This window comes from Quercus robur, chromosome 9, assembly GCF_932294415.1.
Source record: "Quercus robur chromosome 9, dhQueRobu3.1, whole genome shotgun sequence".
Lineage (NCBI taxonomy): Eukaryota > Viridiplantae > Streptophyta > Magnoliopsida > Fagales > Fagaceae > Quercus > Quercus robur.
In genome coordinates, this window is record NC_065542.1 from 40,084,683 (window position 1) to 40,106,437 (window position 21,755).

The following is a 21,755-nucleotide window of genomic DNA, read 5'->3' on the forward strand; positions in this document are numbered from 1 at the left end:
AATTTAGGAGAGAAAAGTTGAGAGAAAGAAATTTGGGAGGGAGAGTGGAAAATTTTGTAGTGGGGCCCGAGTGTTTTCTCTCCAGATCCACCAAAAAGTTTTCTCCCCAAAATTGGAAGAAAATTGAGAGGAGAAAATGGAGTTGCTTAATGGACGAAAATGTCCATGTGCACTTGTACATGGGTTTCGTCCACGTCAGTAGCTTTTTCCTTTTTTTTTTAGTTGCTTTGTTTGCCAGTTTTTTTTTCCTTCGTCCACTTGCACATACGCAATTTTTTTGCTAAAAAAATGTGTTACTTTTTTGTTTTATTTAATGAGGACATAATTGTAAATTTATACCAACTTCATTTTCAATCTTCTCATTTTTCCTCTCAACTAAATAAATAAGTTTTTCATCTCTCCACTTTTTCAACCTTCTAACCAAACACAAATGAGAGAAAACTAAATTTCTTCTATCCTCTCAATTTTCTATCCCCTCCCAATTTTTAATTCTCCCACTTTTCCACTCTTCTAACCAAACGAACCCTAAAGATATTTGCTGAAGTGTGAATAAAGATACAAAAGTTGAGATAGATCTTATCAAATCTAAAAAACAAACAAAATAATGAAGGAAGTCAAAGGCAGAAGAATAAACATAGACTAAAATACACTGAAATAGAAGCATAAGCGTAAGAGGATAAGTAGGACAATCTTTCCAAATCCAGAAGATAAGATATGTCTTGGTTGCAGGCGAGATTGAAATTTTAATGCAGTAACCAAACACAAGTAGTTCATCAGCCATTAATAATAAATACGTTATTCTATGTTAATGAACCTATGGGCATCAGGTAATCCTAATAACAGCATAGCCATGCCAAAATAAAATTGTGAAAAGCCTGAAATAATAAAGCTAACTAGAACGTCATAGAGTTGCTGAAGTGTGAGGAGGCTGGTTATCACTTCTTTTTTTGGTTTGGTGTCATAATTTTTTATTTATAACCAAATTTTCTGTAACATCTTTCATATATTTCACGCATCACAGAACGTCACAGAGTCACCAATTTACAATATATATATATAGTTGATAAAATACAATACACAATATAATTCAATTGAGAAAGTAGTATATAAATTTTGTTCATAGGCTTACCAATTTTAACAGGAAAATGTTTGACCACTGAAAAGAATTCTATATATTAAATAGAGAGTGCAGAAAAAGACAATGTTAGTTAGAAATAGGATGAAAGAATGAAGAAGAAACTAAAGGAGTATTGTGGGTTTAAACTTAGAGGGATTTAATATTATTAGAATTTAATGTGATCGTCTTTTTTTTAGATGGAATGTGAGATGGTCATACACACACACACTAGCCTTTGAGCACGCACGTCACGCGCATGTTCAGAAGCTCTTCTATTTTTTGGATAGAAATTAATAATTTGCATCTATAATAATTTAGAAATATATATTTTTTATTTTTCAAACAAATAAGAAGGATAAACTTTAGAGATAAACAACAACTATAATTTCTATTTTGAACGTAAAGAGGAAAAAAATTGTAAATTTTAGGAGTTCTTTTTTTGAATTTAAAATGAAAATTGTTATTTGACATTTATGACTTTATTTCTAAATGAAGTTACCCTTCATTAATGAGGGTATTTTTGAACCACATAAAAAGCCAGTTGAAAGAGGGGAATCCTCTTATACATAGTATAGATAAATGCTATGTTCATAATATTTTTACAACAAATCCTAAGTTGCAGGTTTTTACAAGTTGTTATTAGTGGACAAAAAACTAATTTCGATAATAGGTTCAAATTAGAGCCAATAACAACTTAGGGTTGATTGGTTGGAGGATTTTTGTTTTTGTTTTCAAAACAGTGTGAAAACAATTTTCAAAAAATTGAACTTGAAACTAGTTTTCAGATAACAATTTTTATATATTACATGTCTGGCTCCCACTTTTAAGAACAATTTTCAAAATACTAAAAACAAAAATAATTGTTTGAGAGACCATTTTTATTTTTGAGATTTAAAAAATATATATTTACAAAAAGTAACGTGTAGAATTTATAGATTGTTTTTTTTTTTTTTTTTTTTGTGGATAATAATAAGGGAATAGAGCTCATCATGTTTTTTTTTTTTTAAATGATAAGTTTCAAATTTGAAGAGTGAGAATTCTTTTTCTGATAAAGATAAACTTCTTAATTTAAGAGATAAAAGAGTTTGAACAAATATGTGGAATCCATTATTTTCAATTTATTTACAACTATGTCATTAAAAACATTTTTTATATCCTGAAAACTCCCCCTTAGTCGTTTTCAAAATCCTGATTTAAATTAGGAAAATAGGATACAATTTTTTGAAAACTGTATTTAGAAAATATTAGCCAAACAATAAATTCAGGTGTGGGACCCACCATTTTATAGTTTGCAAAACAAAAAACTATATTTAAATACTCTTACCAAACAACCCTTTACCATCTATAATTTTTTTGTGGATATAACACTTCTCTTTTTTTATAGAACTTGGGGCAGTTTTTTTTTTTTTTTTTTTTATTATTATTTATTTATTTTTTGTATTTATCTACCATAGTTTTTACTCTATAAGTTTTTATGTTTTTAATTTTTGTCTATTTATGTTTTTAACTTCATTTTTTATGTTTTAGGAATAAGGATAAGTTAATAAATTAGGAGTATTTTTGAAAGTCAAAATGACAATAACTAACTTTCTGAATTCTCTTAATATATATGATGATGATGATGATGATGATTAATTATTGAGTACTCCCGAAGTACCATAAATGCGTACTCCCCCCTTTCACATAACTACAGTTCCCACTAATTAAAATTATGGTGGGACTTACAATTCATGTGAGAGAGGAGAGTATGCATTTATGATACTCCTGAAGTATTCAATAATTTTGCAATATATATAGATAGATAATAGATAATAATGGTGATGATAATTGATGAGACTTGGGATGTTCAACTCTAAGCCAATGTTGCATGCAATTAATCATTATAGAAAAATAATAAATAATTTCTTATTTAAATAAATCATTCAACTTCCTGAAAATATGCCAAGATGAGAGGGTACTAGATACCGGTAAGATATTCTGATAGTTATGTTAGATCTTACAAACTACTCATATATTGAAAGGTGTCACATTTGTTAATAAAAAACTTTAAGAAAGTTTTAATACTAGCATCAATTAGCTTTTTCCTATATTGAATTGTTTTTATGGTAAATTACTTTACTTACCCTCCTTTTGGTTTCTCTCATTTGTGTTTAGTTGGAAGGGTGGAAAATTAGATAAATGGAAAACTTTTTTGTTTTGTTAAAAATAATGTTTGTATAAATTGACCATCATATCTCTATTAAATAAAATAGAAGGTAACACATTATATATATATATATATATTTTTTTTTTAAATTATGTGTAGATAGACACTAATTAAAGTGTGAGCCTGTGAGGTTATTTTATGCTTGGGATTTTTCCGAACTAAGTGTGAGGTTATTTTGATCTTTTCTACCAATCCTCACTTTGCAAACTCAATTGGTATCCTCCAAACCCAATTCCTCACTTGATTGGTCACCATTATTCCTTTCATCGTCCCCATTAATTGCATGTTGTTGTTCATTACCCTCCTTTATTCTTCATTAATGACATTTTAAAAAGATCTCCATCAACTTGCTGCCCTGTACGCCCATCTCAGATAAGCTAAGGAGTCTCAACAAGATGAATTACGTGAAGTGATTGATCCAACTGCTAACATAAATTTACTTCATCAAACAATAACTCATGTCTTCTCGATTAGTAGCGGTCAGGAGGTCTTCAAACTTGATGTGATCAGAGTCATACTCTCAATTCCAATACGAAACCAACCCATGATCAAACCTAATCCCAAATTTTAGATCATTCACATTAATCTGTGTATGATAGAAAAAAAAATGTAAAATTTACATAGTTCTGCCTAAAAATGACCCACATCTGTCTATGTATAATTATGTAAATTTACAAGTTTGCTACAATAACCGTGAAAATTTACACTGATACTATTCATTTTGCATTTAGTTGTTTATTCTTTTTTTATGTATCTTGAGGATAAAAGAAGAGATTGAATGATGGTTGTTGTGTATGAAGAAAGAGAAACAATTAAAAAAAAATAGTATTTTAATGAAATGTAGTGTAAAATAGATAATCTAATGTGAGGTGTTTTGAAAAGTGAGTATCTTAAAAAAATAAAAGAAAAAGGTTCTTATGCTAAAATACATAAGAATTTTTGCATGAGCTAATGTGAATGCTCTAAGCAATCAATTAAACGAGCCATTAACAATAAATAAACACATTAAAAGAAGGGTCCGGTTAATTTATACCCTTAGGACATACATATAATCATCTATTTTAGAAACCTAAAAAATAAAAATAAAAATAAAAATGAAGAAAAAAGTTAGTCACATTTTTTTTTCTCTTAAAGATTTTATAAAATAGTTTATTAATACTCCTCTAACCCTTAAAAGAAATGTATTTTTTTAATATATATATATATATATATATATATATAAAATACACGACATCCAGGGGCATAGCCAGGAATAATTACTTGGGGGACCAGGTTGTAGTAAAGATATACTAAAATATAATTCAACCAATCTTCATGTGATTCAAACCACAAAAATTGAAAACTACAACGATAATTTTTTGGTCCTTTGTATGGATATTCATTGTTTCTAGGTTAATATGGACCTATTATGAGATAAGCAAGTCGAATTTCATCTTGTTTGTTGATACAGAATTCATATATTTATTTACGTGATCCTAGATCATGGTCTATCCCTTTAGATCGAATTCTTGAACATTTGGAGGGACGCTCATCAAACATTGAAGTATCAACATTTGTTTCTACAGATTACCTAAGTTTTGAATGACATACAACTTTTTCTTGAAAAACGCATTAATTGTTTGTCATTTGCTCATTATTTGACATCTAATTTCAATCCAAAAAAAAAAAAAAATCAATTCAAAAAATGATAAACTAACTTGGAAGAGAGAAATAATAAATTATCATATAAAATTCATTCTTACACAGTCTCATGGCTCTCACCTCACCCAAACCCACTTAAGAGACAAACAACACAAAAGCCAAAAAGGCTAAGTCATAGAGTTAGTGGGTCAAGAATAAAGAATCCAATAACAATAAACACAAAAAGATAAAGTCAAATAAATATAAATTGCTTTACTAGCAAAAAATATCACATACACATACTTGATATTTCTATTATGCTATTTAGTATTTAGTTCAGTTCTAGAAAAAGAGAGAGAGAGAACTGAGATGAGAATGATTGAATGAGATACCTTGAGGAATTGAGGTGAGGGCTTTAGGATTTGAGGTTGAGCGATGAAGGCTAGGTCAGGTCAGCGGCTAGTGGAGCTACAGCATCATGGCGAGCCGGAAAGGCTCGCATGACGTGAGGACTAGGATTTCAAGCAGCATGAATTGAGGCCGTCAAGTAGAGCACAAAGGCATGACTGCGTGAAGGCTAGGAATTTAGGCAAAAGCGTGAGGTGATGACTGAAGATTTTGTTTTGTTTGATTAGGATTAGGGATTTTAGATTTGGGGTTGGGTTGGGCTGGAAGTGCCTTTAGGTTAGAGGAGAAGAATTTTGTATGACTAAAATATCAATTATTGCAACAAATTTGTATAGCTTATTGCTTATTGCAACAAATTTTGTTGCAACAAAAAAAAAAAAAAGGAAATTTAACTTTGCAATAACTAAAATTTTGTATAGCTTATTGCAACAAATTTAACATTGCAATAACTTAAATATCAATTATTTTACAATCTATTGTAATGACAAATATGAAATTGCAATGAATATATTATTACAATGAACTAATTCCAATTATTTTACAATCTATTGTAAGAAAAAATATGAAAAATTTAACTATTACAATAAATATACCGTTGCAATAATTTGAACCCAAATTATTTTTGTCAATTCTTTACAATCTATTGTAATAAAATTTATGAAATAATAGCCTATTGCTACAAGATATTCAAAGTAATAAATTGTTTATTGCAATAGCAAATATATTATTACATCAAAATTTTCATTAAAATATTTAAGATTTATTGCAATAAAATTTTTTTGTAGCACAAACTTATTATCTCAAGTTTTATTGCAACATTTCGCATAAACTATTGCAATGACTTCAATGTTATTGCAACAATTTTTTTTGTTGTAATAAACATTTTTTGTTGTAGTGTATTGCAATGACTTTGATGTTATTGCAACGATTTTTTTTGTTGTAATAAACATTTTTTGTTGTAGTGGAATTTGAAAAAAGCTTCATTCATGGAATCATGATAACAGTACATGTCATAAAGGTGTATTAATCTGGTGGAAGGGACTCATGAATTTGGAACTCTGGTGAGCCACCCTTGATAGTTCTTCTTTTGGCACACTTACAAGCACATGAAGTCCCACAACTATGTCCAGAAGCATGGCAATCTTCTTTTGCAAGAAGAGTTTTTACTGCAAGAGCTACAATAGAGTTTTTCTTCTTCTTCTGACTCTGGCACCCAATCATCATCATCCGAATCATCCAAATATTCTAATTCAGATGTATCCATGTCTTCCGATCTAAAGAAGCTCCTGTAGCCCTAAAATCATGTATAGAATAATTCAGCCAGTAAAATACAAAAAATAAAAATAAGTGAACAGTTTTTGGCTGATGGTAAAAAAAGAAAAGAAAAAAAGAACACCAATAGAAACAATTAACCAATAATATGTGACTGGAAATCATGTATAGCATAATTCAGCAAGTAAAATACCAAAAAAAAAAAAACAAACTATTTTTGGCTGATTGTCAAAAAGAAGAGAAGGGTGCGCCTACCTGGTTGCACGAGTCATTCTTATGCCCTTCATTGTTTAGGTCCCCATCCATTGCCATTCTCATTTTCTTCGAGGCATTCTATTGCAAAGTAGAATAGAAAAAAAATGATAAGAATAATAACAGACAACCATGTCCAAGAAAGTCAAAAGGACAGTTTAACAACGTATGATGTCACTTAATAAGTTTAGCTATATAGATCCAAATCATGGCTAGATTAGAGGAACTGTAAAAGGCATAGATCACACTGAGCCATGCACTTACCAGTGAATGTATAAGTTCTGCTTTTTCCATCTCCAACTTCACAACCTTTTCCTTCAAATCTCTTATTTCTGAGTCCTTTTCTCTACAGTCTGCTTTTTCCATCTCCAACTTCACAATAAATATACCGTTACAATAATTTGAACCCAAATTATTTTTGTCAATTCTTTACAATTTATTGTAATAAAATTTATGAAATAATAGTCTATTGCTACAAGATATTCAAATAATAAATTGTTTATTGCAATAGCAAATATATTATTACATCAAAAGTTTCATTAAAATATTTAAGATTTATTGCAACAAAATTTTTTTGTAGCACAAACTTATTACCTCAAATTTTATTGCAACACTTCACATAAACTATTGTAATGACTTCAATGTTATTGCAATGATTTTTTTTGTTGTATTAAACATTTTTTGTTGTAGTGATAGTTTATGCGAAGTGTTGCAATAAAATTTGAGGTAATAAGTTTGTGCTACAAAAAAATTTTGTTGCAATAAATCTTAAATATTTTAATGAAAATTTTGATGTAATAATATATTTGCTATTGCAATAAACAATTTATTACTTTGAATATCTTGTAGCAATAGACTATTATTTCATAAATTTTATTACAATAGATTGTAAAGAATTGACAAAAATAATTTGGGTTCAAATTATTGCAACGGTATATTTATTGTGAAGTTGGAGATGGAAAAAGCAGACTGTAGAGAAAAGGACTTAGAAATAAGAGATTTGAAGGAAAAGGTTGTGAAGTTGGAGATGGAAAAGGCAGAACTTATACATTCACTGGTAAGTGCATGGCTCAGTGTGATCCATGCCTTTTACGGTTCCTCTAATCTGGCCATGACTAATATATCTTTGGAGAGGGAAAAAAAAATAGTGATACAATCTACATATATACATAACATCTATTGGATTTGGATCTATATAGCTAAACTTATTAAGTGACATCATACGTTGTTAAACTGTCCTTTTGACTTTCTTGGACATGGTTGTCTGTTATTATTCTTATCATTTTTTTTTTCTATTCTACTTTGTAATAGAATGCCTCGAAGAAAATGAGAATGGCAATGGATGGGAACCTAAACAATGAAGGGCACAGGAATGACTCGTGCAACCAGGTACGCGCACCCTTCTCTTCTTTTTTGACAATTAGCCAAAAATAGTTTGCTTTTTTTTTTTTTTTTTTTTTTGGGTATTTTACTTGCTGAATTATGCTATACATGATTTCCAGTCACATATTATTGGTTAATTGTTTCTATTGGTGTTCTTTTTTTCTTTTCTTTTTTTACCATCAACCAAAAACTGTTCGCTTATTTTTATTTTTTGTATTTTACTGGCTGAATTATTCTATACATGATTTTAGGGCTACAGGAGCTTCTTTAGATCGGAAGACATGGATACATCTGAATCAAAATATTTGGATGATTTGGATGATGATGATTGGGTGCCAGAGTCAGAAGAAGAAAAAAAACTCTATTGTAGCTCTTGCAGTAAAAACTCTTCTTGCAAAACAATTAGATGCCCATGCCATGCTTCTGGACATAGTTGTGGAACTTCATGTGCTTGTAAGTGTGCCAAAAGAAGAACTGTCAAGGGTGGCTCACCAGAGTTCCAAATTCATGAGTCCCTTCCACCAGATTAATACACCTTTATGACATGTACTGTTATCATGATTCCATAAATGAAGCTTTTTTCAAATTCCACTACAACAAAAAATGTTTATTGCAACAAAAAAAATTGTTGCAATAACATCAAAGTCATTGCAATAGTTTATGCAAAGTGTTGCAATAAAATTTGAGGTAATAAGTTTGTGCTACAAAAAAAATTTTGTTGCAATAAATCTTAAATATTTTTGTAGGGGTAAAATTCCCAAAGTCAACAATGGGCCTGGGGCCCCGCACGATGCCCAACCATGATCCAAAGGGAAAAGGGGGACCAAAAGGCTTTTGGCCCAATCCTGTTGAGCCCAGTTTGTTTTAAAAGACGTCCGAGGAGGAATGTCTCCTCGGACACACAAATATGGGCCCAATGTGCGTCCCCTCCACAGTGAAGAACCATCTCAGACAAACGTGGGTAGTAGGATGAGCCTTACACAGCAGGAAAGAGGAAAATGTAAGACGTCCAGGGAGAAGCCACAACTGCTGCATTAAATGCAAGGAAACTACTTTTTCAGCCGCATTAATGTGGAGAAGACAGGCGAACAGTGTTACATTGGCCAGTGCAACTCATAGAAAGATAAGGAAGATGTCCGATGGGACAGGCACTCAAGTGAAGGTCCAGATGGTTAACAAGTGTAAGGTCCTTATCAATTTAAGGAGGCTATATAAGAGAAGGAAATCCCCATGAAGAGGGGATTGGAAAATTTAGAGAAAAGAGAGAGAGAGAGAGAGGTTAAAGAATTCTGTAGTCTGTAACCAGAGTAAGAGGTGCACTTATACGTCTCCTCGGACCGGTATCCTGCGAACTTAAATGGAATATTCTCACGTTCAGACTGTTGCATGGCATACAACTAACTAACATTCACTTCGTTCAGCCCTAGTTCTGTAACCCGCTCTCTACAAATTCATTGTCTAGGGACTTTTGGGCCAGAACCACTTACTTGCTGGGCCTGGGCCCCAAAAACCGCCCCTACAATTGGCGCCGTCTGTGGGGAGAACTTGTGTCTCGACAAGTGAATCTGTAAGAAATGGAAGGATCAGGTCCGCGCCAAACCAGAAGTGCAGATTCTCAACGGCGGGACAATTTTTTGAATCTCAAACGAGAGAATGACCAAGATAAGCAACGAGAGGGCAGTGTGAACACCTCTCACACGAGTAGAAGCCGCTCAAAAGGGAAAGATCATGCATCCCATAAGCAAAGCGATCGAAAGACTCTACAGCAAGAGATTGATGATTTGAAGAAGAAGCTGCGCCGAGCGCAGCGAAAATGTCCTTCACCCGGCTCGGACACTAGCAGTGATGAGGATAACGAATACAGGCGAAGATCAAGAACCCCTCCGAGCGAGAATTTTTCCTACGAGGAAGCGCGGCCTCGCAAACGCGGCCACAAAAGCCCATCTTACCAAGGTCTAGCCAACGATGCCATGAGCAAGACCCTGGATCGCATCTTCCAGTCGCCGTTTACGCGTAGAATAGAGAGGGCAGTGCTTCCTCGGCGGTTCCATCAACCAACGTTTGCCATATACAATGGTCGGACTGACCCAGTAGAGCATGTAAGCCAATTTAATCAGAGGATGGCCGTCCACTCCAGGGATAAGGCGTTAATGTGTAAGGTGTTTCTGTCTAGCTTGGGACCTATGGCGATGAGATGGTTTGATGTCCTCCAACCGAATTCCATAGATTCCTTCAAACAGCTGACACAGGCTTTTGGTTCCCGCTTCATCACCAGCAGTAGAGCCCCTCGGCCCCTCGATTCCCTCCTATCCTTGTCTATGCAGGAAGGAGAGACGTTGAAGGCCTACTCAGACAGGTACTGGGAAATGTATAATGAGATAGAAGGAAATTACGATGACGTCGCCATTAGTACGTTCAAAAGGGGCCTGCCGACAGAACATGGCTTAAGAAAGTCCCTCACTGGGAAGCCAGTCACCAGCGTGCGCCAACTCATGGACAGAATTGACAAGTACAAAAGGGTTGAGGAGGACCAGTAGATGGGGAAGGGTAAAGTGAAGGTTGTCCCTCAGGAGAGGAGGGACTTCAAGTCGAACTGCTTTAACAGCAGTAACAGGCCGAGAAGAGACTACGCGGAACAGTCTGGACCTACTGGGGCTCAGGCAGTCCATGCTATGTTCCGAGAACCATTACACAAGATCCTAGAGAAGGTGAGGTGCGAACCTTTCTTTCAATGGCCGAACAGGATGGCAGGGGACCCCTCAAAACGTAATCAGAATCTGTACTGCGCGTACCACCAGGAGCCAGGTCACACCATCGATGATTGTAGGAATCTGAAAAACTATTTGGATCGGCTTATCTGGGAAGGGAAGTTGAGGCATCTGTTGTACCGCCCTGAAGGATGGTAGGAACAGTCAAATATCGAAACCAGACAAGGCACATTGAGGCCACCCATTGGCACAATAAATGTCATTCTTGCCGCACCTGGAAGGACCGGTTCCAGCCCTTTTAGAGTAATGTCAGCAGATTCCCAACTGAGCCGGACGAAAGGGAATCCAAAAGAGCTAGAGTGAGTGCCACTCCCTTAATCGGGTTCTTGGAGGAGGACAAGCAAGGAACCCTTCAACCCCACGACAATGCCCTAGTCGTCACGCTCAGAATTGGAGGTTATGACGTGAAAAGGGTGTTAGTTGATCAAGGCAGCGCCGTGGAGGTAATGTACCCTGATTTGTATAAGGGGTTGAACTTGAAGCCAGAAGACCTGTCGCTATACGATTCCCCTCTGGTCAGCTTTGAAGGAAAAATCGTCACCCCGAAAGGCATGATTAGGCTGCCTGTGCAAACAGACTCAGACGTGGTAGAGGTGAACTTCATTGTCGTAGATGCGTACTCCCCCTACACAGCTATCGTGGCCCGGCCGTGGCTTCATGCACTAGGGGCTGTGCCATTAACCCTGCACCAGAAAGTGAAGTATCCGTCAAGAGGTCAAGTCAAAGAAATAATAGGGAACCAAGGAATGGCTAGGTAATGCATGGTGTCGGCAATCTCACGACGACCAAATAGTGAACCTTCCACTTCAGCCGAGAACGGCTTATAGCAATCAATGACCCCGGTCCCAACTGCGGGTGGTGGAGGATCAGCCACGGAAGTGAGCTGTGAGGAGCTAGAGAAAGTACTCGTCGGATCAGACCCTGAGAGGTTTTTTCAGATCGGCTCAGAATTACCACCACAGGAGAAGTCAACACTAATTGATTTTCTTCGACGGAATGTGGACGTATTCGCCTGGGATCCCTATGAGGCCCCCGGGGTTGACTCAGATCTCATATGCCATGACCTTAATGTTAACTCGGCTATAACGCCTAAGAAGCAACCTCCTCGACGGCCATCAAAAGAACATGCAGACGCTGTGAGAGAAGAGGTCGCAAAATTGAAGAAAGCTGGGGCTATCAAGGAAGTATTCTACCCCGAATGGTTAGCCAACACAGTCATGGTAAAAAAGAAGAGTAGGAAATGGCGGGTCTGCATAGACTTCACGGACTTAAACAAGGCCTGCCCGAAGGATCCTTTTCCAATGCCGCGGATAGACTGATTGGTAGATGCGACTGTCGGACACCCCCGAATGAGTTTTTTGGACGCCTTCTAGGGCTACCATCAGATATCCCTGGCTGTCGAAGACCAAGAAAAAACTACTTTTGTCACCCCAGTTGGAAACTATCATTATAAGGTGATGCCCTTCAACTTGAAGAATGTCGGGTCGACCTATCAAAGGATGATGACTAGGATGTTTGAACAGCAGATGGGTAAGAGCGTTGAAGTGTATATAGATGACATGGTGGTAAAGAGCAAATTGGTGGTCGACCACATCAGAGACCTCGGCGAAGTCTTTCAAATTCTGAGAAAGTACAAGCTACGACTGAACGCATCCAAATGTTCATTTGGGGTGGGATCAGGAAAATTATTCGGCTATATGGTGACCCACAGAGGAATAGAAGTTAACCCTGATCAAATAAGAGCCATTCATAGCCTGCAGCCTCCTCGGAATCCCAAAGAGGGCCAGAAGCTCACCGGCATAATAGCTGCTTTAAACCGTTTCATCTCCCGCTCAGCGGACAAATGCAGGCCTTTCTTCCTCCTATTGCACAAGTGGAAGGGCTTCGAGTGGACTGAGGAGTGTGCTTTAGCTTTCCAACAGCTCAAGGAATACCTCGCCCGACCACCGATTATGTCCAGTCCCAATGCCGACGAGGTGTTGCTCGCCTACATCGCAGTAGCCTCTCAAGCGGTGAGCTTAGTGCTAATTCGAGAAGACAATGGCACGCAGTGACCCGTCTATTACGTGAGAAAATCGCTGTAGGAGGCAGAGACCCGGTATCTCCCTCTTGAAAAAGCTATCTTGGCCGTCGTACAAGCCACGCGGAAGCTCCCCCACTATTTTCAGGCACAAACAGTAGTTGTGCTAACTCAACTTCCGTTGAAAACCGTCCTCCGCAGCACCGACTACACAAGTAGAATTGCAAAATGGGGAACGATCCTCGGCGCCTTCGACATTAGATACATGCCTCGCACTGTCATAAAAGGTCAGGTCCTCGCCGATCTAGTCGCTGAATTTGCGGAGCCCACCTTAGAAGGAATGGAAGTGTCGAGATCACCAAGTGCTGGTGAGAAACTGATCAGCACAATCTCTCAGCATGAACACAATTGGTGGAAAGCACACATCGACGGTGCAGCAAACCAAAGGGGCTCAGGGGTGGGGCTCGTTCTAGTCTCTCCCGAAGGGATAACCATAGAAAATTCGTTGAGGCTCGGATTCTCAGTCACGAATAATGAAGCCGAGTATGAGGTGCTATTGGAGGGGATGCCAATGATCCGGAAATTGGGTGGAAAATTCGTAAATATGTTCTCGGATTCGAGACTCATCGTGGGACAAGTAAACGGGGAGTTGGAGGCGAAGGATGAAAGAATGCAAGAGTACTTGGCCCGGGCTAAGCACCTGCAGACCCATTTCTATCACTTCCGTTTAACGCATGTACCCAGGAGTGGGAACACCCATGCTGATTCTATCGCAATGCTGGCCACCTCCTCGGCTCAGCCCCTTCTGCGGGTTATTTTAGTTGAAGATCTCTACCGCCCAACAACAGAGAAGGCCAACGGAATTCGAGTACACAACGTTGAGGCAGGACCTAGCTGGATGGATCCTCTGGTGCTGTTCTTAAAGCACGACACCTTGCCTGATGATAAGGTTAAGGCCGACAAAATCAGGAGGAAAGCTTCTCGATTCTGGCTGTTCGAGGACTCCAAGCTTTACCGACGCTCGTTCTCGGGGCCATACCTGCTGTGTGTGCACCCAGAGGCTACTGAACTCATCCTGGAGGAGTTACATGAAGGGATTTGCGGAAGTCATACGGGGGGTAGGTCCCTGTCCCACAGGGCCATGACTCTGGGTTATTGGTGGCCGAGCATGCATAAAGAGGCTCTGGAATATGTGAAGAAGTGCGACCAGTGCCAAAGGTTCGCCCTGAACATACACCAGCCAGGCGGAGAACTTAACCCGCTGTCCAGCCCTTAGCCATTCGCACAATGGGGCCTAGACATACTAGGACCATTCCCCAAAGTGGCAGGGAACAAGAAATTCTTCTCGTCGACACCGATTACTTCACAAAGTGGGTCGAAGCTGAGGTGCTGGCAAACATTAGGGACGTCGATGTCAAGAAGTTTGTTTGGAAAAATATTATCACTAGGTTCGGGACCCCGCACACCCTGATCTCGGACAACGGCCTCTAGTTTGACAGCAAAGCCTTCAGAAAATATTGTAATGAGCTGGGAATTATCAATCGGTACTCCACACCGGCCTACCCACAGGGTAATGGACAGGCGGAAGCCATCAATAAAACCATAGTGAATGGGCTGAAAAAGAGGTTGGACGATGTGAAAGGGAGGTAGGTTGAAGAGTTAGCCCACGTCTTATGGACATACCGCACCACGCCTCGCAGGTCCACGGGAGAAACCCCGTTTTCAATGACCTACGGAGCCGAGGCTGTCATCCCACTGAGATAAACTTCCCAACACAGATGACTACTGCCTTCAGCCCCATTGCTAATAACAAACTTCTGGAAAAAAGCTTGGACCTCCTCGAAGAAAAAAGGGAAAGTGCAATGATCCACCTAGCATACTATCAGCAAAAGCTCAAACAGGGTTACGACGCCAAGGTGAAGTCAAGGCCATTGGCACCCGGGGATCTAGTACTGAGGAAGGTCCTGGGCACCACGAGGAACCCTGCATGGGGAAAACTTGGACCAAACTAGGAAGGCCCATACCGATCACTTCCGTAGCCGGCATAGGAGCCTACTTTTTGGAAGATTTGGATGAACATGTAGTGCCACGCCCTTGGAATGTAAATAACCTGAAAAGGTACTATTATTAATGAAAGACATCATTCTTGACGCCGTATTACTGTACAACTATTTTCACTAGCTATCTTCACTAAGTGTTAAACAGAACCCAAGTCCTGCTTGGCTCCTTGGACTACAGACTTGGGGGAAATTAACCTCGCAGCTATCTTCACTAAGCGTTAAACAGAACTCAAGTCCTGCCTGGCTCCTCGGACCATAGACTTGGGGGAAATTAACCTCGCAGCTATCTTCACTAAGTGTTAAACAAAACCCAAGTCCTGCCTGACTCCTCGGACCACAGACTTGGGGGAAATTAACCTCGCAGCTATCTTCACTAAGCGTTAAACAAAACCCAAGTCCTGCCTGACTCCTCGGACCACAGACTTAGGGGAAATTAACCTCGCAGCTATTTTCATTAAGTGTTAAACAGAACCCAAGTCCTGCCTGGCTCCTCGGACCACAGACTTGGGGGAAATTAACCTTGCAGCTATCTTCACTAAGCGTTAAACAGAACCCAAGTCCTGCCTGGCTCCTCGGACCACAGACTTGGGGGAAATTAACCTCACAGCTATCTTCACTAAGCGTTAAACAGAACCCAAGTCCTGCCTGACTCCTCAGACGACAAACTTGGGGGAAATTAATCTCGCAATTATTTTCACTAAGTGTTAAACAGAACCCAAGTCCTGCCTGGCTCCTCGGACCACAGACTTGGGGGAAATTAACCTCGCAGCTATTTTCACTAAGCGTTAAACAGAACCCAAGTCCTGTCTGACTTTTCGGACCACAGACTTGGGGGAAATTAACCTCGCAACTATTTTCACTAAGCGTTAAACAGAACCCAAGTCCTGCCTGGCTCCTCGGACCACAGACTTGGGGGAAATTAACCTCGCGGCTATTTTCACTAAGCGTTAAACAGAACCCAAGTCCTGCCTGGCTCCTCGGACCACAGACTTGGGGGAAATTAATCTCGCAGCTATTTTCACTAAGCGTTAAACATAACCCAAGTCCTGCTTGACTCCTCGGACCACAGACTTGGGGGAAATTAACCTCGCAGCTATTTTCACTAAGCGTTAAACAAAACCTAAGTCCTGCCTGGCTCCTCGGACCACAGACTTGGGGGAAATTAACCTCGCAGCTATTTTGTCTAATTATCGACTATCATTTTTCCACATATTCATTCACTTATGATTGGTTTTCAACAGTTAATGACGGAATAGACATCCATTCATGATGAAAACAGAAGAGAAAGTAAAACAACAAGATTTAAAGGAAAACAACTCTTCTCATTAAAATCCAAAAGCGATCCTTCTACAAACATTAACAAAACAGAATATGAAGGGCAAAACAAATAAAATCCTACACTACTTTCCTAAGTCTGAACCCTGAGTAGGCCCGGGTTGACCGTCTGCTGCCTGGGGTCTCGGAACAGCCTCCTTAGCCTGTGCAACAACCTCCCTGATTGAAAGACTGTCCTCGGGAAATTTGTCCTTCACGGCCAGCTGCGCGTCCTCAGCTTCAGGTATAGGGGGGTCCGAGGCTAAGGCCTTTGTTGGGAGAGGCTCTTCAGGGGCAACCACGTCGGGAACCTCATGAATGTCCTCCGAAAAAAAGACATTCTCAGCTTTCCTGAGATCGGAATCCGCTGGGACTGTTGCCTGATCCAAGGCTACACCCCAAGACAGGGTGATGTATTCCCTGCATACAGCGGCCACCTCCTCGGTCAACCTGACCTCAGTGTCCCTGACTCCGCGATCATAAGAGGCTGTAACTGCTTTCTCAGCCGCCTCCCTGGCCAGACGGGCCTCCCCCTTGACCTTCGCAAGCTCGGCCTTGAGATCTGAAACCGTCTGCTTCTCTGTCAAGAGATTTTCCTCGGACTGGCAGAGCTGTAGGCGTAGATCCTCAGCCTGCTTAGTGGCGTTTTTAAGGCCGGCTTCCGCGCTCGCACGGCCCTTCTTTGCCTCCTTTACTTCATTGCTGAGGCTATCATTTTCCTGCCTGAGGTCGCCAGCAGTCCTCTCGGCAGCACAGCGGGACTGAACCTCACTGTGAAGGTCCTCACGTGCCTTTTTGGCCCATTCCTCAGCAACAAAGATTTGCTGAGTGACCTGCGCCAGAAAAAGTAAAGGCCTAATTAAAAGAGAATGATGAATAAACAGATACATAACAAGAGAATGAGATAGTAAAAGTTTTCACTTACCATAGCCATGTCCCTCTTCAGCGACATGAAGAGGTCTGGTTGCCGAGTATCTCGGAGCCCCTTCATATCGCGAGGCAAAAGAAGAGGCTGCTGCAGGGCCTCAACCAGGAATGATGCCTGCCCTCGCTGGGATTCCCATAGGGTCGCATACCAGGAAATTGGAGCGCCGTCCAGTTCGAGCCGTGGCGACCATATTCGTTGTTCCCTCCGAATAGCCTTCTTGTCTCAGCTATCAGTGGACCTGGTCCTCTTCTCTTTGGGCTCTTTGGTCTCTTTGCCTTTCTTCTGAGGCTTAGCTTTTTCTTGGCCAACCTCGCCCTCCTCCAATTCCTCCACATGCCTATTTCGCCTCAAATTGAGCATAGGCTGCAGTGCCGCATCTGATGTGGGAGGAAGAGGAGGAGGAGCCTTGGAGGTCAGCTGTTCCTTCAGGACATCCTTGGGGGACTGCCCTTTGTTCCTATTGGAAAGGAGGGCCCTGAGACCAGACCTTTATTTCAGGTCCATTCCTTCTTCTTCAACCTCTTGGCTGGTATCAACTTGTGCGATTGCTAATCCAAGATCAAGGGCTGCCAAGGCACGGTCTAAATCTGAATCAGAGTCCGAGAGCTCTACTGGCCTGGCCGACACCTCTCCCTCCTCGGCGAAATGGAACTGGTCTATCTGATCTTCCAAAGACGAGTGCGAGGAACCGGCTTCTTCCGCTGGGACAACTACTGCGGGAAAAGCACGCTGAGCAGGCAGCTAGAAAGGAGGTAAATCTCTCGAAGCGAGAAAACCTAGTATGGAGACGTCGATTCGTGCTAATCGCGGACTGCCAGCCTTGATTGCTTGACCGGCCTCCACTAGAGCACGAGTAAGGGGCTCGTAGTCCAAAATCAGAGGTACAGCCCGCAATTGCCCGTCTACACTCACGTAAATCTCAGATCTTAGAAGGAAATTGAGTGCTTGGATGTTGACCAAACTTAGCCGAGGAGTCGTATGCGCCTTGTCTGCAAAGCCCAAAGAGAGGGTTATGTTAGTCCGAGAAGGCAAACATGCAAAGTCAAAATTGAAACGAAGAAAAAGAAAGATCAAAACTAAGATCCCTTCCAAGGGATCTAACTCTATGGTGTCCCACCTGGTTTTCCTGCCCTGACTGGGCAGTGAATACCGTCGTGCCATTGTCCGGAGACGATCAAAAGGTCGTCCTTCAAGCCTTTGTTGGACTTGGGAAGACAGGATATCAACCTCACCTCATCGGACCTGGACTTCAAGTAATATGAGTCGCCGAGGTTGTGCAATTCATATAGATGAACCACGTCATGCCATGTAAGGCCAAGGTTCATCTGATTGTTCAAGACCTCTACGCACCCCAGAATTCGGAACATATTCGCGACGCATTGGTGAGGGGCCAACCTATGACCACGCAAATAATCTCTAGTTATCCTCCCCATAGGGATGGTCATTCCTCCTTCCACGAAGGCTATCACTGAAATGGCAACCTGCCCCGTTCTTCTCTTGATTAAGACTTCCTCCAGAGAACAATACTCTAGACCTACCTCCGGCGGAATACGGTATTTAGCCCTGAAGCCTTCCATACCGGCCGGGGAATCTACCATTTTCTCAAGCTTACCCATCCCCCTAATCCTAGGTGACGCAAAGACGATTTACTTAAGGAATAACGTCGGAAAAGGCAATGGAAAAGGAATGTGCACTTACGGGTGAGGAACTTGCAGGAAATCTTCAAGGGGACGACTGCGAAGGCTTGAACACTTTGAAAGGGAAAGTACTGGAGTGCTCTGAGTGCTTGAGTGCTTGTCCAAAAATGAGAAGGAAATGCCTTTGAAAATCTTATGTATCCGGGAGAAGTTGGACAGACATACTCCTGCCTAGAGAAACGGAAATGATCCCAACCGTTGATCTAGCATCCAACCGTCGGATTAAAAAGATATAAAACCGCTAAAAGCAATAATTAGAGCCTCATGGGTCATTAAACACCTCCATCATTAATGAGGCACGTGAGAAGCATACCTCCGCACGGGTGAAGCAGGAATCCATAATAAATAATCCTATGAATGTCAAAATCCCGCCTTTCCTCCTCGGACAAGAAAGAAGGAGCCGGAATTTTGAGGGGCTATTGTAGGGGTAAAATTCCCAAAGTCAACAATGGGCCTGAGACCCCGCACGAAGCTCAACCATGACCCAAAGGGAAAAGGGGGACCAAAAGGCTTTTGACCCAATCCTGTTGAGCCCAGTTTGTTTTAAAAGACGTCCGAGGAGGAATGTCTCCTCGGACACACAAATATGGGCCCAATGTGCGTCCCCTCCACAGTGAAGAACCATCTCAGACAAACGTGGGTAGTAGGATGAGCCTCACACAGCAGGAAAGAGGAAAATGTAAGACGTCCAGGGAGAAGCCACAATTGCCGCATTAAATGCAAGGAAGCTACTTTTTCAGCCGCATTAATGTGGAGAAGACAGGCGAACAGTGTTACATTGGCCAGTGCAACTCACAGAAAGATAAGGAAGATGTCTGATAGGACAGGCACTCAAGTGAAGGTCCAGATGGTTAACAAGTGTAAGGTCTTTATCAATTTAAGGAGGCTATATAAGAGAAGGAAATCCCCATGAAGAGGGGATCAGAAAATTTAGAGAAAAGAGAGAGAGAGAGAGGTTAAAGAATTCTGTAGTCTGTAACCAGAGCAAGAGGTGCACTTATACGTCTCCTTGGACCGGTATCCTGCGAACTTAAATGGAATATTCTCACGTTCAGACTGTTGCATGGCATACAACTAACTAACATTCACTTCGTCCAGTCCTAGTTCTGTAACCCGCTCTCTACAAATTCATTGTCTAGGGACTTTTGGGCCAGAACCACTTACTTGCTGGGCCTAGGCCCCAAAAACCGCCCCTACAATTTTAATTAAAATTTTGATGTAATAATATATTTGCTATTGCAATAAAAAATTTATTACTTTGAATATCTTGTAGCAATAGACTATTATTTCATAAATTTTATTACAATAGATTGTAAAGAATTGACAAAAATAATTTGGGTTCAAATTTTGCAACGGTATATTTATTATAATAGTTAAATTTTTCATATTTTTTCTTATAATAGATTGTAAAATAATTGGAATTAAATCATTGTTATAATATATTCATTGCAGCTTCATATTTGTCATTGCAATAGATTGTAAAATAATTGATATTTTAGTTATTGCAATGTTAAATTTGTTGCAATAAGCCATCTCTTTGAAATTTCGATCTATTATAATATATCGCAAAATATATAATCGGTATCAAGTTATTACAATGGTTTCTTCAATTTAAGTTATTAAAAAAAATTGATTTCTTCAATTTAAGTTATTAAAAAAAAAAATTGATTTCTTCAATTTAAACTATTGCAAAAAATTTTCTAAATTCAATTTAGTATTAAAATTTCTATTGCAATTGAAAATTATAAATTATTACAACTAATTATTATTAATAATGTAATAATTTACTATTTTTAAGTTACTATTGCAACGACTTTTAATTTTTAAATGTGATATTATGTCTAATACCACTATACTAATTTTGTTGCATTAACACTTGATGTAATCGACTTATTTTGGTGTAATGTTTGTTGAACAGACATGGTATCAAACACTTGATCTTTTGCTGTAGCTAGCTTGTCTTTTATTGGCATCTTAATGATAGTTTAGTTTTTGGCAAATTGAGGAAGTAAAGCATGTACTTGAGGAAACAGCAATGCTGTGGGAAGAGAGTGACAGTGACCTGAATATGTTCACGAAATTGTATTGGGAAGACTTGCTAAGTAGGAGTTGGGATCAATTCTCTTCTTTCATTTGACTCTATCTAAGATTTTGTGCAGTAATGGACTTTGAGCTTACACTTCGACCAAACTACTCTAATTTATGGGCGTGGGACTGGAAATGGGAGGGTGCAATAGCATCCAAAAAGTTCAAAACAAGCTGAAAAAATCTTTTCCATTGGATCAGATTGGAAAAGTTTAAAAACAAAGTATACAGTAAAAAGTTATTTGAAAAATATGATCCAATGGCAAAGATTTTTTCAAATTTTTGCAGACCATTGGATGCTATTACACCCCTTATTTGCATGGGATCCAAATCCGGAAATTAGAACTCATGTTCATCTAATGAATACAGGCCATGTTGCCTTCTCATGGTTGATGTGGGAACTATTAGAACGAGGCATAAAAATGGGGGATTAGGGAAATATAATCAAATGATAAAAAAAAGAAAGCTGAATTTTTCATGTCAATGTGTTGGGGTTCCTTTTGCTCTCTTGCCATGCACATAAGCTGAAATTATCATGTCATGTGAATTTATTGAGCTTTCTTGATGATACATATAAAGTTTAGGAGTCAAATCCACTACTCGCTCACATAAGCAATGAGAAAGG